The sequence below is a fragment of the Sciurus vulgaris genome (assembly GCF_902686455.1).
Source record: "Sciurus vulgaris genome assembly, chromosome: 13".
Taxonomy (NCBI): domain Eukaryota; kingdom Metazoa; phylum Chordata; class Mammalia; order Rodentia; family Sciuridae; genus Sciurus; species Sciurus vulgaris.
In genome coordinates, this window is record NC_136474.1 from 38,517,065 (window position 1) to 38,533,779 (window position 16,715).

General features: G+C 39.2%; 1 protein-coding gene and 1 pseudogene across 2 annotated transcripts in view; one reads left to right on the forward strand and one right to left on the reverse strand.

The window, feature by feature from the left end:
* Positions 1–16,715, reverse strand: part of LOC306642728 (uncharacterized protein) — a 212,180-nt gene that overhangs the window by 61,900 nt on the left and 133,565 nt on the right. The window lies entirely within an intron of this gene.
* LOC306642725 (large ribosomal subunit protein P2-like) lies at positions 14,190–14,598 on the forward strand (annotated as a pseudogene). The gene has a single exon. The product of its transcript is annotated as a large ribosomal subunit protein P2-like (transcript).

Genomic DNA, 16,715 nt, shown 5'->3' on the forward strand with positions numbered 1-16,715 from the left:
TGTTGCTGCACTGCTAGGGATAGAACCCAGGGCCCTGTGCATGCTGGGTAAGCACTCTACCACTAAGCTACATCCTCAGCCAGTCTGAGTATAATTTTATAGTTAATTATACATGGCCTATATCTTTTTTTCATATGGAATGCTCTTTGTACCTGTGTTTGGCCTTGGCTACATTGGACTCTCATCTTAAATAGTATCTAATCTAGTGCAGGTACCTCATGTATAGAGAATAAACCTTTGTAGATTGATACAATATTGATCAGTCTTAAAGAAGAGTAACCTTTCATGGGGCCATAAATTTGTCTACAAGAAGCTTAATAGACCAGCTCAATTTCTGAAATGTTCCAACCAATATCAAAATGTGGTACCATGGAAGCCACAATCCCCAGCTAATGTAACCAGCAGATGTCTCCACCACAGCCAAGGCTGGGAAACACATCTCCCACCAGAGTCCCTCTGCCAGAGGTGCTGCATCCCCTTTGTAGGACTGAATCTCCCACTATCAACAGCACACTCATTGTACCCTGGGTTTAGAGGAAATGAGGGAGCATGTACCACTTTTCAACAGTATCCTGAACTGATGTAAAAATTCATGGTTTGGGAGTAAAAATCAAGTTTCATCCATCGCAGCCTCTTGCCACATGCTCTATAAATCTCACAGAGATGTTTATCACAGAATTGCAGAGATAACCTTAACCACAGAAGAGCAAAATGTGACTCCATTACTAATACTTCTCAATAAAAAACCTCATTCTACTTCACTTCTAGATAATGCTAACTTCAGAATTAAAAAATAAAACCCAGAGGAAAACCAGAAGTTTTAATTAGGTCAGAAAAAAAAAAAAAAGTGGACTTGTTTCTTGGGGGAAAAAAACCTATTATAGATAAACTGTTAAATGACTAAATTCACTAAACAGTACAAACTCTCTAAACACTGAAATATTATCCCAAACATAATCCCGACTTACAAATTGGGTGGTAAGCTCTTGTTTCCCTCATGTGTTTACAGGAGGATCCCTGAAAATACCTTTTCCTATTCTCACCAAATGTTTCCTCAAAGATTACTGACCTCCAATAGTCCTGAGTCTCTGAGCTCAGCGATTCTGAAATTTTGGGGAGCTGATGGACTTCCTTGAGAAATTGAAAAGAACTGACCATGACCTGTCTCCCCAGAACAATTGTACATCTGTGCAAATCTTATAATTCCTTGGGCCACAAGGTTCTCTGGAGCAATGTGGCATTTACTCAAAAGGACGTTCATTGGCTGCCTGCATCAGAATTGCTGGGACTATTTATTACTACACAGATACTGAGTCCCAGGCTAGTTTTATGAAACCAAAATCACTGGGAGTGGGGCTGAGGTTCTTAATTTTAGGATACTTCCCCAGCAATCCTGAAGCTGGCTGAAGGGAGGATGTTCCTCCACTATGGCTGTTTTTCCTATCCTCTCCAGTCATCATTCGGTTCCCAGATCAGTGCCCCAGTACTCTCTTCACCCTCTGAGGAGCCCAGATCTGCCATCTCCACATAACTGGTGGGCATCGCCAGTGGTATACAGTACAGCCCACCCACTCTCCACACTCCTACACCCTGCACACACAGCCCTGCTCTGTGCACATCAGGATCTTGGACTCTCCTGTGCATTGACCTGGAGGCACTTCCCAGAAAACTGAGACCACTGCCATAAAAGGTACTAGCCCCCTGGCTATTTCCAGGTCATTAGCTATTGACTGAATCCCCATAATTCTCATATAAAGGAGACTGTCCCTCTCAACATTCTGTACAGTGTTTGTCCTCCCAACAAGGCTCACAACGAAGTGCACCTTATCTGTCTGTACTGAGCCTGAAGAATATTCCACTTATACATCTGTGCAGGAACACAGCCATGTCACCCTGAATGTCAAAGATAAAAGGGACCTTAGATAGAACCCAAAATCTTATGCAAATATGAAAAATGAGGCCTGGCACTTACCTGTCTTATCAAAGCAAGGAAGTCAACATTCAGCTCTCCTGATGCATACCAGCGCATTGTTAGTGTAGGAAGAGATACCGAAGCACAGGATCCTAGCCTTTGACTTTAGTTAGGAATATTGAACACATACTCAACCAAATATAATTTGACACTGTGAAAAGAACATGCTGAGGCTATTTCAAATGAGGAGAGACTAGGGAGAATGCCTAGGGAAGAAGGCATGTAAGGTGTGGCTGGGATGTTGGGTGGACTTTTGAGGCACAGATACTACATTCCAGAAAGCACAGAGTGTTGTGAGGAGGCCACTATGCAAACATGAAATAAAAGTTTATCTCAGCACAAATAATAACAAAGAGTGGCTGTAGATAAGGCTATCTGTGATAGCTGGGAATGTGCTGCTCCAGGCTGGGGATCACCCTGGAAGGAATGGGATTTTCACAATGCTACATTCATGATTCAACATGGTCAGCACAACAGCCTGGTGACAAAGGAGGGAAGAAACATTCCCTCTTACAGACAAGAGCAGGACTTGGAATGAAGTGACTGGTTTGTAGTCCCAGAGGTAGACAAGGCAGAAGCGGAACATGACCTTTGGTATACTAACCCTAAAGAGTCAGGTTTTCCTCTTGGAATAATTTGTATAAAACCTCATCAGGATAACTATTTTACAAATGCTACTTAGATATCTACTATATAAGACAATTGCATCTTTAAGAAAATAGATACATTAGATGACATCTAGGAATTTTATAGTCAAAGAGCACTGACATCTCAATACCACTAAAGACTATCAATTTATTAAGTGAAGATTTGATAACAGAAAGGAGATAATGAAAGAGAGGCACAGAGAAGTGAGATTCATTTCTTCAAAAAGACACCAGAGAAAACTCATGCCTAGGATCAACTGTCAATAATTCTGCCAAAAGAATCAATCCTGGACAAACTGAGCATGCTAAGCAAGAGCATTTGGAGAGGGAATAAATTACACTAGGCAAGTTTACAGACACCTTGAACTGACTGTTTATTTGCTTTTTCAATTTGAATCAGAAGCATAACTAGAGAAACCTAACTTAACAGTGAAAGCAATCACCATGCACCATCAAGGAAGCTCAGAGGGCTGGGGAGTAATTCAGGGGTAGAGACTTGCCTAGTAGGAGCAAGGCCCTGGTTTCATTCCAAGCAGCACAAAAGGAGGAGGCCAGAGGGGAGAGGAGGGGGAGGAGAGAGGAAAGAAAGCACAGACACATGGCAAGGGTGCTCAATCTCTCTTCAAAATTGAAAAGAAATGCTAATGCACCCCAGCTCAGAAATGCTGTCCTAGAAAAGAAAATATCAAAGCTGGAACAGCAGCTTCTGTTCCACACAGTAAGATGGAAACAATCATGTTTGGCCCAACAGTACATGGAAATACAGGAATCTGATAGAACAGAGGAAATGATAAATCTTACAAAGAATTCAAAGAGGAACAAAGTTGTGCAAATTACCCCTGGGCAAGGGAAAGACTAGAGGGAGAGCAAGCTTTGTATTGAAAAGGGAATGGCCACAGGAGCTCCTGGGCTTACAATTCATATTCTTCAAACCCCTTCCCTGGCCTCCTGGGCAGCAAGGAAACTGCAAATTGAGGAACCTGCACAAATCAAAAGTCTGTAGGACAGCACAAATACGACTCAGTGGAACCTACCACTCTGTGAAGACAAAGACTTCAGGCCAATGACATTTATGAAATGCGACATGGAGGTGAGGTAAATTGTGTTTCCCATCAGTTTAAAAGTCAACACAGAGAGCAAAATTTAAATTCTTAGACTGGTCCCTCAAACCCTGCTTTTATTTTGAACCCACATTCAATGAGCTACACAGCCTGCACCTATTCCTCCATGTGGGCCATGCATGCCCTTGTCCTCTGCTGGACCAAGAAGGCCTTCCCTGTCCACACCCCAAGAGGTTGGGCCACCATTTCCTTATTCTTCTTCTCATATATAAAAATCAAGGTTGATCCAAAAAATCAAAATATCCAACTCCTCAATGAACCTTCAAAATGAAACACCTCAAACATTTATAACTTTATTATGGCAAAATCATTTCTTCTACTTTTTTGAGATAGAGTACACACCTGCTATTAAAAATCACCCTGCTGTGCAATAGCACACCAGAACTTTTTGGTCCTATCTAACTGTAACTTGTACCCCTCCCATCTGCATTCTCCAACCTCTGCTAAGGATGCTCTATACAAAGGGGAAACTGACACAGAGGCCCCACACAAGAATGTCACATGAACATGAAGGCAGAGAGCAGTGATGCACTTATAAGCCAAGGGGTGGCAAAGATGATCAGGAAACCAACAGAAGCCAGGACAGAGGATCCTCCCTCACCGTCTTCAGGGGTAATGAACCTTGTCAGCACCTTGATCTTGGATTGCTAGTCTCCAAAACAGGCAATCAATTTCTGTTTTGTAAGTCATCCAGTCTGTGGCATTTTGTCACAGTAGGCCTAACGCACCCAGAAGCCACACAAAACAGCTGGCATGTAGAATCCATTTCTCTCTAAAAGTACTCATGGCTCCTTCCCCTCTTCCTCTCTGGGGGCTCAGAGGCACCATACGTGCTCCAGTGCCAACACAAATGGCATACTTGGCATTCACTCTAGAATGCGGCTGAATGAATTCTACACCAGTAACCTGGACACCCCTACACTTCCCATTAATGCATATGTTTATGAGGAGTGTTCTGACCCCTTACATGCTTCCTATTGTTCCAGTAAAATAATTAATAGTTTTAAATATAAAAGAAAAAGTTTCAAAAGATTCTGAGTTAGTTCTAGGATCAAAAAATGAGAAAAGCTACCAGCTTGGGATTCTAGAGGAAGACAAAATATTGTGGCAACAAACAAGAGTTAACTGTTCTCAGCAACATGGTTGGCCTAAAATAACTTAGTCTTATTGTCACTGACTGATAAGCTGATCAATATTATTTCTATTAATTTATGGAATCCTTACAACACCCCAAATATCTACTCATTATTGAAAATTTTATAGTACATTTAGAGAATTTAGCAAACTCACCCAAGAGTTTGGGATCTAAATGCATTTAGCTTTTGTTTTATTTCCTAGAAAAAAAAAATATTTGAACTTCAAACAAATGAAGTTTGAGAAGTACACCCAGGCTCAGCTGAAAAGGACTAATAGAGACAGAGGTGTGGCTCAGTGACAGAGCACAAGCTTAGCATGTGCAAGGCCCCAGGTTCAATCCCCAGCTACAAAATGGGCAGGAATGGGTGAGGATGGAAAGAAGATAATGTCTTTGAACAAAATTATCTTCATGCTAGCTCTAGTTACTCAGTCAACTCACAGTCGCTGGGGGAGGAACATCCAATACAGTTCTCATTTTTAGAGACATAAACAAAGGGCTATGAAGACAAAAAACCTACTTTTTGATTCATTTGTTCATTCAATGAACATTTATTTATTATCTACCACGTGCCAAGCACTGTTTGTTCTGGGCACTTAGAATGTACTTTAACAGGTGAGACAAAATAAATTATAAACATAAAAAATAAGCCAATTATATGGTTCTTAAAATCTAGTGGGGGCTGGGGGATGACAGAGCCCTATAATAGGTATTTAGAGTGTGGGGCAGTTGCGCTATTTTATTTTTACATAAGATTTTCTAAAATATGGTAGAAAATTACTCCACCTCACACCCACATTGTTCTTCTTGAAGATATGCGCCTCTACAGTAAAAATGAAAAGTTTTTTTTTTAACCTGCAAATTCAGTTTCCTAAATTTTATCACCTTTTAATGCCCTAGGACAAAAATTTCAACACTCAATATTCATTCTGAGTACCCATCTTGACTTTAAGACTTACAGGCAAATAATTACACTAATTTCTTTATACAGAATCAAGTATTTGAGCCTTTTGATCTTGAAATCTGCAGGTAAATATGGTCTTTTTTTTTTTTTTTCAAACTTGATTTTTTATTTTTCACTAGACCTTTTCAAGAAGCTCTACTGAATAATTCTTGAAAGTGTAAGATATAAAGCCACCTTTCTTTCCCGTGACAGGAATTTCCCGCCTCCCAACGACCTGTCGATCTGCGTTTGCCCACCTCTCTGGTTACAGGAATTCCCGGCCTCCCCACCACCTGTCAATCTGTATTCTCCCCGCCTCTCACGTTATAGGAATTTCTGGCTTAAGTTGCTATAATCTTCCTGCCTCCAGCATTATGTCGTAATATGTCATTGGTCCATCAGTCAGTCTGTAAGAATTCCCCTCTGCAATTGGTTCCTCTCAGCCCGCGAAATTCCTATGTCTGAGAGAAACCTTGCGCCATCTTTCTCTTTTTCTTTTTTCCTTCCCCCCAGTGCAGACGTGAATTCGTCTGCACAAAATAAAGGGTTCATTGTGTGAGACCTGTATCTGTGGAGCATTTCTGGGAGCTAGCGACGACGAACCATAAATGCGCCCTTTTTTTCCACCTAACAGAAAGTGTATCATCTCCTTTTGGCTTTAAAAAGGATTTCCCCCAGTCAGTCTAAATAACATAAATCCAAGTGTGGTGCTTTCCCAGTAACTGCAGAAAAATCTAAGTCAGAGCCTGATTTCATGGTAATTATTCCCATTTGTTTGGTGAGTTCTGCAGTTATTTCAGAATATTCATGAAGCCTCTTAGATAAGAGCACACTAAGTCCAAAATAAGAGCTGCTAATAATGCATTCCTACTTTTATGTAAATAGAGTTATTAATTTTGAGAGCTTATATGGATGGTCTTAGTCTGCAGTTTAAAAGAGGAGCATAGGTTTCTCTATAAAATAGTCCACAAAACAAAACAAGTGAGAAATAATTATACTATATACACATTTCTCCTTTTTGGTTTTATGTCCAAAATATTCAAGAGACAATACACTGACATTAAGTCAACTACATACTTAACTGTATAGTCAATTTATTAAGTAAAGCAAGAGTTCCATTTGTCTAATTTGCAAAATATCAGGTTTTAGCCAGTCTCCCTTTTTATTTTAAGAATGCAATATTATTCAAATTTTGTTATGTAACTGTCTCTATTTCCACCATTTTGGTATTTCACAATAATCATTTGGTAAACAGACAACTCTCTGACACTACCTAAAAACAGACTAGGTTTTTAGACAGTTGTGAAAGTTTTCATTTAAAAATGCATTGGAGTGTATGAACTTTCATTTATGTAACCTGATACAGTGCACCAAATATTTTCACACAGATTATCCCATTACATTCTCGCAACAGTGTAAGACAGGCACTGCAATCATTGTAGTTGAGAAAACTTAGGCAAAGAAAAGTTTAATGACAATTGGTGACCACACAGGTAGCAAGTGGCATAGGTGGCAACTGGATGCTTGGATTCTTTTCCTTTTCCTTTAGGCTGTTTATAACAGTCTCAAGCTTAATTAAGCACTGAAGTCTACTCAGTTCAGATCAACATTTCAATCTTTAATGGTTAGGCGACAAATGTACATGTTTCCTAACATCTTTGGCCTTCTCTTTTTCTTATCCATTAGGCCCAAACTGGCCTCCCAAGTCCTGAGACTACAAGTGTGCTCCTGGCTCTGAGAATGGAATCGGATAAGGCATGTAGTGCCCAAGGGCAAATATCTTCTATGTAAATCAATCCAACTTAATTTCCAACTTTAAAGTCATATGTTCATATTTAGGAGATCATTAACTTTTTTTTAATTCCACAATCTTTCTTTGGCAATTTCTCATACTTTTAGCTGGTTAAGACTCAAGAATACTTTGATGTCTTTGGTCAGAGCCAGACCCTGATCTGATACACAGAATCTCAGTCTTCTTCACACCAAAGGAATTCTTTCAAAAGACAGACCTGCATTTCTCAAATATACATCTTACTATCCATTTAATTTCCTGGTATAATAGCTTATTATAAAAGATGACTAGATGGCTACGTGAATGTCTGCAGGGTTGAGTGAACAGATATGAAAAATCTAGTGCCTCAACAATTTTGTGCAGGAGGCCTATCCACTGTATAAGAAAATGAACTGAGAACCCATTATTTGTATCTATTTATCCAAAGTTCTGCATGGGATTACTTTTTAAAGTTATTAGAATCATCAACAATTTTTCACTCACTGTAACTTAAAAATCATTCTGCTTTAAATGTATAAAATACATTGAAAATGGGAAGAAGAAAATTATAGAATTCCATTACACTGTGCTAATACCACCTTTTCCTGGATACATTCAAATATCATTGAAGATAATCCATCTGTTGCTTCCCACATACTCACATCCTATCTTAACTCAAACTCTAAGAAATTTCAGTAGGGAGCGATGTGGTAATGACTTAAAAAATTAGGTTTTACAAGATGTCACTTTTTTTTTTTAACAGAACTTGGAGGAATAGAAGGTGACAAATTCAAATAACAATAGCTCTTCACAAATGGGTGCACAGCCATTTCCATAAACAGGAACTTCCCTGCAGGAAAACTTCCTCCCCTGTGATCTATAATTTGGTAGTTGACTTCCTGAACTGATAGATTACAGGACACACAAGCTGAATTCCCAGGCATCTGTTGAGGGGAAGCCAGGGGAAGGTTTCATCTATACCAAAAGAATCTTGTGTTTTCCTTCACAATAGAACCCAGAAAGAGATAGCTCACCTCATCTGAGGCACAGACACCTACTGAGGTGAAAACTCCTCAAGACTCCATGTCCCACTGTCATGCTAAATGAAATAAGCCAATCACCAAAAACCAAAGGATGAATGTTCTCTCTGATATGCAGATGCTAATGCAAAATAAGGGGGTGGGGAGAATAGAAGTCCATTGGATTAGACAAAGGAGATTGAGGGGAAGGGAGGGGGGATGGAGTTAGAAAAACAGAATGAATTGGACATAACTTTCCTATATTCATGTATGAATACACAACCAGTGTAACTCCACATCATGTGCAACCACAAGAATGAAATCTTAATTGGAATAAGTTATATGCTATGTTATGCATAATATGTCAAAAATATTCTACGGTCATGTATATCTAAAAAGAACAAATAAAATTTAAGGGAGCTGTTGGAAAGGAAAAAAAATTCCATGTTCCAGCCTTAAAGGCTAGCAACTTACTAGGAGCTACTAACAATTTTGCCAAAAGTGACTACCTTCAGTGCTTCACAGAAGCCATAGAGAAAAACAGGTACAATACCTGTGTTTTCATTAACAGAAAATATTAGTGCCCCCAAAACACAGAGTCTTATTAAACATCATAAAGGAGAAAGATCTTGTCTCAAAAATAAAAGTTTAAAAGGGGCTGGGGAAGTAGCTCTGTGGTAGAGTGCTTGCCTTGCATATGCAAGGCTCTGGATTCCCTCCCCAGGACTATATGAAAAAATAAAATCACACAGGAAACTGGGCTTGGGAAAATAAGTTCCTTGTTGCTAACGTTTTAAATGACCCTGTCACACTCAAGAGCAGCCATGGCAGGGAGGCATGCATTCTTAGGTGTGATCCCCATCTGGTACCCAACGTAAGCAAACATTTACTGAACACCTACTGTATGATCACCATTACACTAAGAACCTTTCAGAAAGTGTCTCATTTAAAAAAAATTAGTTTTGATGGACGCTTATTTAATTAATTTATTTATATGTGGTGCTAAGAATTGAACCCAGTACCTCACACATGCTAGGCAAGTGCTCTACCACTGAGCTACAACTCTAGCCCAAAAGCATGTCATTTTAAGCTCAGAACAATAAGTTAGATAAATTATGACTATTCTATTCACTAATTAAAAAAAAAAACTAAAGAGGTTCATAACTTGCTCTAGTCATAAAGTCAGACCATTAAACTCCAAGAGTCTATACATACAATCACTACCACACACGGCTTCCTCTGCCACGAAGCCCACTGAAAATGAGAGTGGTCACAGACAAGGTACTTCCAGCTTGGAGCTGAGGGGTAAGGAGTGAGGAAGGAAGAACCATCAAAGCCCTCAATATCTGAAAATAGCCCAGTCCAAGAGAACCTTCTTTAATGACAGCAGTATTCAGTGATGGTTAACAGGGTACTCACTAGCCACGTGTAGCTAATGTAACTGAGGGATCCAAGTCTATTTATTTTTTATTACCTTAAAGAACAAAATGTGGTTTATGTCAGCTGTAAGGATAGAGTAGCCTTAGAGATGAAGTATAAACTAAAATATATAGGGCACAAAATGCAGTGTCAAATGCCCTAAGAAATACAAATGGAGCCACTTTTTTCAAAAATGAAAGAAGATTCCAAGTGTGGTGGCACATGCCTGTAATTGCAGGGACTTTGGAGGCTGAGCCAGGAAGATCCCAATTTTAAGACCAGCCTTAGAAACTTAGGGAGGCTCTAAGCAATTCATTGAGACCATGTCTCAAAACAAAAAATAAAAAAGGTTGAGGATATGTAACAGTGGTTAATTGCCCCTGGGCCCTGAGTTCAATTCCCAGTACCCCCCCCCCCCCAAAAAAAAAAATTCAAAGAAAAGAAAATCAGTTGTAGAAAATCCAAGTTGATTTTACCACCACCCACATATGACAGGGAACAAGCAAAACTCTCTGAGGGGACAGTGCAGTGGAAGCAAAGCAAGAGGTGTCTCAGTTACTAAGTACAAGTCCATAAGACAGCAACCGGGAGGGCAGAACCCTAAGAGACACAAAAGGAAAGTCATGGTACTTAACGGTGTTCACTGTGTCCATCCCACCAAGTCCCATGGTTGAAGAGTGAGAAAGCAAAAGGAAAATAGACTGTAATAAAAAAAAAAAAAAAAAAAAAGAGCTCATCAATCAGATGGAATAAATGACAGAACTACATGTCCATGGAAAAAGATCATCAGTATAATTTAAGGGTAAAATAGACTGATAAAGCACCTATGAGAAGCAGACATGGAAGATGGCAGAGTAAAACCAAAATATCTAATAAATGTTGCATTTGCTATCAAAGAAAAAAAACTCCAGTACCCTGAACTGGCCACACGTGGGCAGCCAACAGGTAGAACCTGGGGACAAGGGAGAAGTAGCTTATTGGACATGGTGTGTTTGTGTGCTTTCATGCCCATGCCCTGGAAATGCCATGTGCCCATCAAGGTCTGAGCCTATAAAGAGAACAGAGTACAATATTGTTACAGAGAAACTGCCAGGGATGGGCTGGCCTGGGCCTGGTCCTTGGTCCTACAAAGGTCCCAGCAGGGTCACGAGCACCAGGGAGTGGCTACTTAAAAACCAACCTATGGATGTTTTCACATTTTATAACCAGACAAATACTCATGGGTTGAATATGAGCCTGGAGTCTTATCTAATCTGCAGGGTAGAACCATGCCTCAAAATGTCCAATGATTCTGATATTATCTGAATTAGGTGACATTTAAAGATCAGAACATTTCAGTTTTAAAAAAGGACTTCTATAAAAATGCATAAGAGCTGGGGATCTAGCTTAGTGACAGAGTGCTTGCCTAGCATGTGTGAGGCACTCAACTGGGTTCAATCCTCAGCACCACATAAAAATGAAACAAATAAAGGCAGGCTATCCATCTACAACTACAAAAAAAATATGCATAAGATCTGTCAACACTGGACCCATATTCCCACCAAGAGATGAGCAGCAGTAGCCCTTCTTGTACCCGGTCACTCAGTAATTAATGTCACTGTTCCTTGCCCCTGAAGTCACCTAGGTTTATGACTTTAGATATCTGTGCTATAAAATGGTACTGCATTTGAGCCAGGAGCTTAAACTGAAGCAAAAATAAATACCAACAGACAGGAAATTTTTGTCCTAATGAATCTGAAAGAATCACTCTTCAGAGAATTCACTTTTCCTCCAATATGCCAATGAGACTACCAAAGACTATTTTTAACTGAACTCAGCAATGTCACAATGCCCCCTGGAACATTAATGCCAGCAGGGCTTTTTCAAGATGAAAAAATTCCATATAATTTTCTCCCCTTTTCTAATTAACGCATACAATAGAGCTGTAGTCTACTTCACTTCTTAAGAAACTATAACAGTTTTAAATTTTAAATATCAAATCTACTGGAATTCAGATTTGCCTGGCCTCTCCCCAAAAATGTGTCCCTGTTCCCAGAATTACATGACAATCTTGATTTAGTACTCAAGGCACTAATAGGTACTTAAACTCTTCAGTACACATAAAACCACAATTTTATAAGCAGATCCCTCACTTATTGGATACACCAAAGTCAAATTAAAGCAGAAATATTACAGAACACACGTGAATGCATTGTATCCTCATTGGCTCTGGACAAAAATAATAACCGATTTCCCTTTTCTTCTCCTCTGGACCCTTTCCGCAATTCTACTGCCTCTGGTACACATGATTTGAGATACTCAGGCTGTGTTCTGTTTTATGGAGCTTGATACGAATTACCTACATTTGTCCTTTGGGCCCACTGTCACAAAGTCTCAGAAAGCACTTAGTGTAATACAAAACTGGTCTAGAGCACATTTGGCCTTGGATGTAGGTACAGAACATATTGAGAGTTTCAAGTTCTTCATAGGAGTGATATGCTTAGTTTGAAGTGCTTTCTTCTTTTCCCTTGGGGCAGGGGTCATGTCTAACGGCTGGTATTGCAGTACAGTGGTTCCTACATAGCATGCAGCAAGCTGCTCAAGGAGCCTTGGGAAAGCTTGCTGGAAACAAGCTTCCTAGTGAACCCATGGTTCACCTAAGGGTCCAAGAACCCACACTGTGAGCATGTTCCCAGGAGTTTCTGAAGACTGAGTTGGGTCGAGAACCAAATCTCCCTATTGATTTGAGCCACACTGAACCTCCTGTCAGGAATGCAACCAGGTTAAAGGCCACCATGAAGGACGATGAGCATTCAGAAGGCAGCATGGGACTCCACAGAGGAGAGGTCTACTCTTCTCCTTCAGGAACCAATGATCTGATTGGGGAAAAGGAAACCTGTATAACTCATCAAAGCCTCCAAGAGAACCTCTCCTATCTTTTTTTTTTTTTTTTTTTTCTCTCCTATCTTTTCATAGCCTTCTGCCTTGTGTGCAGAGGTCTATTTAGAGATGGGCTTTGACCAGTGGGGGACCGTGACCCCAAAAATCCTTCAGAGTCTTGATGCTTGACTTTTCACTGAACTGTGCCATTCACTTCAAGTAATGGACATCAAAGGCAACAGAAGAATAAACATAGGTACTAAAAAGAAATGCCATGGTAGAAGGTTCTAGGGCATTTACGAAGCACTTTTCAGTCTTTTGGTTCATGATAGGAAAAAGAATTGGTAAAGAAAATTCTCTGATAATAAAAATGGATTTTTCAGAGAGAATGTGAGGTGAAGATTGGTCAGCCATCAAGTCTTTAATGGACTATACATAACACAAATGACAAAGAATCATGGGACACTATATAATACATGCCAAGAAAAAAAGTAACAATTTTCATTGAGACTTTACAATATGTCTTCTTATTGGATTATCTGGTTCCCAAAACAAAAGAAAAAATCCTTGAGTATGTGGTTTTTGCCTCTGCAGATGTATAAACTAACCAGGATGGCAAAACACAGCAACTCTATCAGCACAGTTCATGAGTCAATTTTTTTGGCAGCTGACATTACATGAGCTGGAGAAAAGCAAGAATGGAATATGGTCTCCTTTCTCTTGCTTTCTTCACATAGGTATTCTTATCACTCAAAATCAATGGATCAACTTTTAAAGCCAATTAAACTTCTCACCTCTTAGTCTTTCTCTTCTCCTTTAAATCCCCCAAGACACTGGAGGTCCACAGATTCCACGTAGAATTTGTATGTGAAGATAAATACTGAGATCAAATAAATTCTCGAATTAGGAAACCTGCAATTTTTATTCTTGTTTTTCTGCAGACCATTTAGAAGATCTTTTTTTGATATTCATGTACCCATCTTACAGCCAAGTTTTCTTAGCTGTGAATGAACAGTTTTGGATGACATCTTCAGGTATTTATCTAACTCAAGGATTCTATGGTCCTACAATGACACCTCTTAAAATTCTGGAAGGGCTGTAGATCAATACTTGCAATAATGATTAAGCTTATTTCAATTCAGAAAAAACATGTAGGAATAAGCGACTATTTTTAAACCATGGTATCCCCACAGTATATTTTCTTTGCTCTACTACTAAATTTGAAATTTATTTTTATCATTAAGAAAAAAACTTGGCTTTCTTTTTCCACTCCCTACCGCTGCCAAGGTCGCAGACTTGAGGCCAGTCCACCGCTGACATGCTCAATGTCGCCTCCTTCCTGCTGGCCGCTCTCAGGGGCAACTCCTCCCCCAGCTCCAAGGACATCAAGAAGATCCTGGATAGCATGGGCATCCAGGCAGAGACGAGGCAGAGACGACCGGCTCAACAAGGTCATCAATGAGCTGCATGGGAAAAACACTGAAGATGTCACAGCCCAGGGTATTGGCAAACTTGCCAGTGTGCCTGCTGGAGGGGCTGTGGCTGTTTCTGCTGCTCCTGACTCTGCAGCTCCTGCTGCTGGTTCTGCCTCTGCTGCAGCAGAGGAGAAGAAAGATGAGAAGAAAGGAGAGTCTGAGAAGTCCGAGGATGATATGGGATTTGGACTGTTTGATTAAATTTCTGTTCCCTTGCAAATAAAGCCTATTTATGTATCTTGAAAAAAGAAAAAGAAAAAAAAAAAAAAAACTTGGGAGGGGATCAAGGGTCATGAAGACTTTGAAAAGAATTTATCAGATACTGAATGTTTTGGAACAAGTGTCAAAATCTTAAACCCATAAACAAAACAACAGCTTGATGGAGAAGTATATTTCCTTCTAGAGTGCATAAATCTTGCAAGATAAAAGTTGTTAAATACAATTTAATTCACTCTGGAGTACAGTTAAATAGATATGATGGATGGCAAGTTGTCTTGATCTTTTCCATTGGAAAAATTATGACTGATGAGTGATGCTCACTGTTGAACCTCCAAGCAGAGCCTGTGTTTGAACTCCTTGTCTGTATCAAGAGCTTCCAACCAACAATTGTTCTATATCCATCTCCATCAGACCAAACTGACAATCTGCAATTGTGATGGAGAAGGCCAGAAACCTTACAAAATAAGTCCCTTGGTACGTGGTGTGATGTGAAGTGCAATCAACATGTCAGGGAGGTGAGATCCTCTCAGCAAATTTGCAGCATTTTGGACAATGAAAGAAGCATTCTATGTCACCCTCTCTCCAGATGAGAAAAAAGAAATGTTTCTGGCTCCATAATTACTTGCCTTTAGGGAAGGGATTTACTATGAGGCACTGGTACAGAAATTTCACACTTCAGGTTCCACATTTCCTGAGTAATACAATAGCCATAATAAAATGACTTTAAATTTGTCATTCCAAACTGAGTGAAGAGTGATACAGACCCCCTAATCTGTGTATAATCCAGGAGAAAGGCTGTAGCCTTTAGGTAAAAGTCCAGGTTGTTTGTTAAGTGCTACCTGCACTGAGCACATTCAGGTTTCCAACAGTTTGAGTTTATAATAATGTAGACACTTCTCTGCTACCTCATTATAAAGTTGCTTTATAATTTGGGGGCAGGGAGAGACAGGAAGCCTAAAAGCACAGGCTATTAAATACTGAGCAACTATTTATGTACCAAATTTATAAACAAATAAATTTTTGGTTCTCAACAGAGAAAAAATGAAAATGATGCCTCACTTTCAGAATCACACATCCTCTGGTGACATCTTTTCAAAAACCCAGGAATATAGAGTCTTAAAGTTACTGTATGTGTTAGCATAATGGTGAGAATCCACTTTCATTTCCCAGAGTCCATTCTGGCCCCTATAAATTTTATTACTTAAGCACCAAATACTTGCAATAATTGGACCTTCCGCATATACACAATCCAAGAATGATGACATAGGCTCCAAGCATAGCATAGACTTAGGGTCAAAGCAGAATTTTTTCTATAATATTTGAGACTTGAAAGGAATTTCATATAAGCATTGAAATAAAGGGAGACTATATTTTTCCTTCATGGATTACACTTGAGACAACTGCAACAATGCAGAAATGTTCAAAAGATTATCTTAATTTTTATTTTATCACTATGATAAAAATGAGTCTAAGACTTGAGTTTAGGTTAGTTTTAGATGGTTTTGTATGATTTTATCTTTTTAATTCTTCAAGTTAGAGGCATTTTAAAAATCAAAGTAGTAAACTGAAGTGATAAACTCAAATGTGTTTTAGAATGACTCAGGAAAAAAAAAAATCTACAGTGCTTCTAGAACTGACAATATGGTAAGTAAAACTAAGAGTCCCAAGACTATTTTTAATGGTCCTACTTAAATGGATATTAAAATTTCCTTCTGACACAAAGTCTACCTTATCTCTGTTAAGTGTTTTGTACTGTTTGTCTTTCTTTCAGCCTTACTACAAAATAAATGTGATGTTTAAGTACAACAGTTCTGACTATGGCAGAAAATTAAAAGACAGGGAAAGAGATAATATGCAAATCAAGGACTAGCCTGGAGCATGACTATATAATCTCTTCTGAGACCATCATCTACTTTCCAACCAAAGGGGGATCTGTATGTGCTGTGTCAGGGCACAAAATCATCTGTGCAAAGCTCTCAGTTAAAAAAAAAAAGAAAGCTGTTAAGTGAGACATATTTCTTTTTCTATTACTCTGGTATACAAGAAGACAAAGATGTTTCATTTTGGAATATCTCATATAGAAATTTGGAAAAATAACTTTCAAAAAGATTAATAGCTAGGTTTGGGAATGCAGC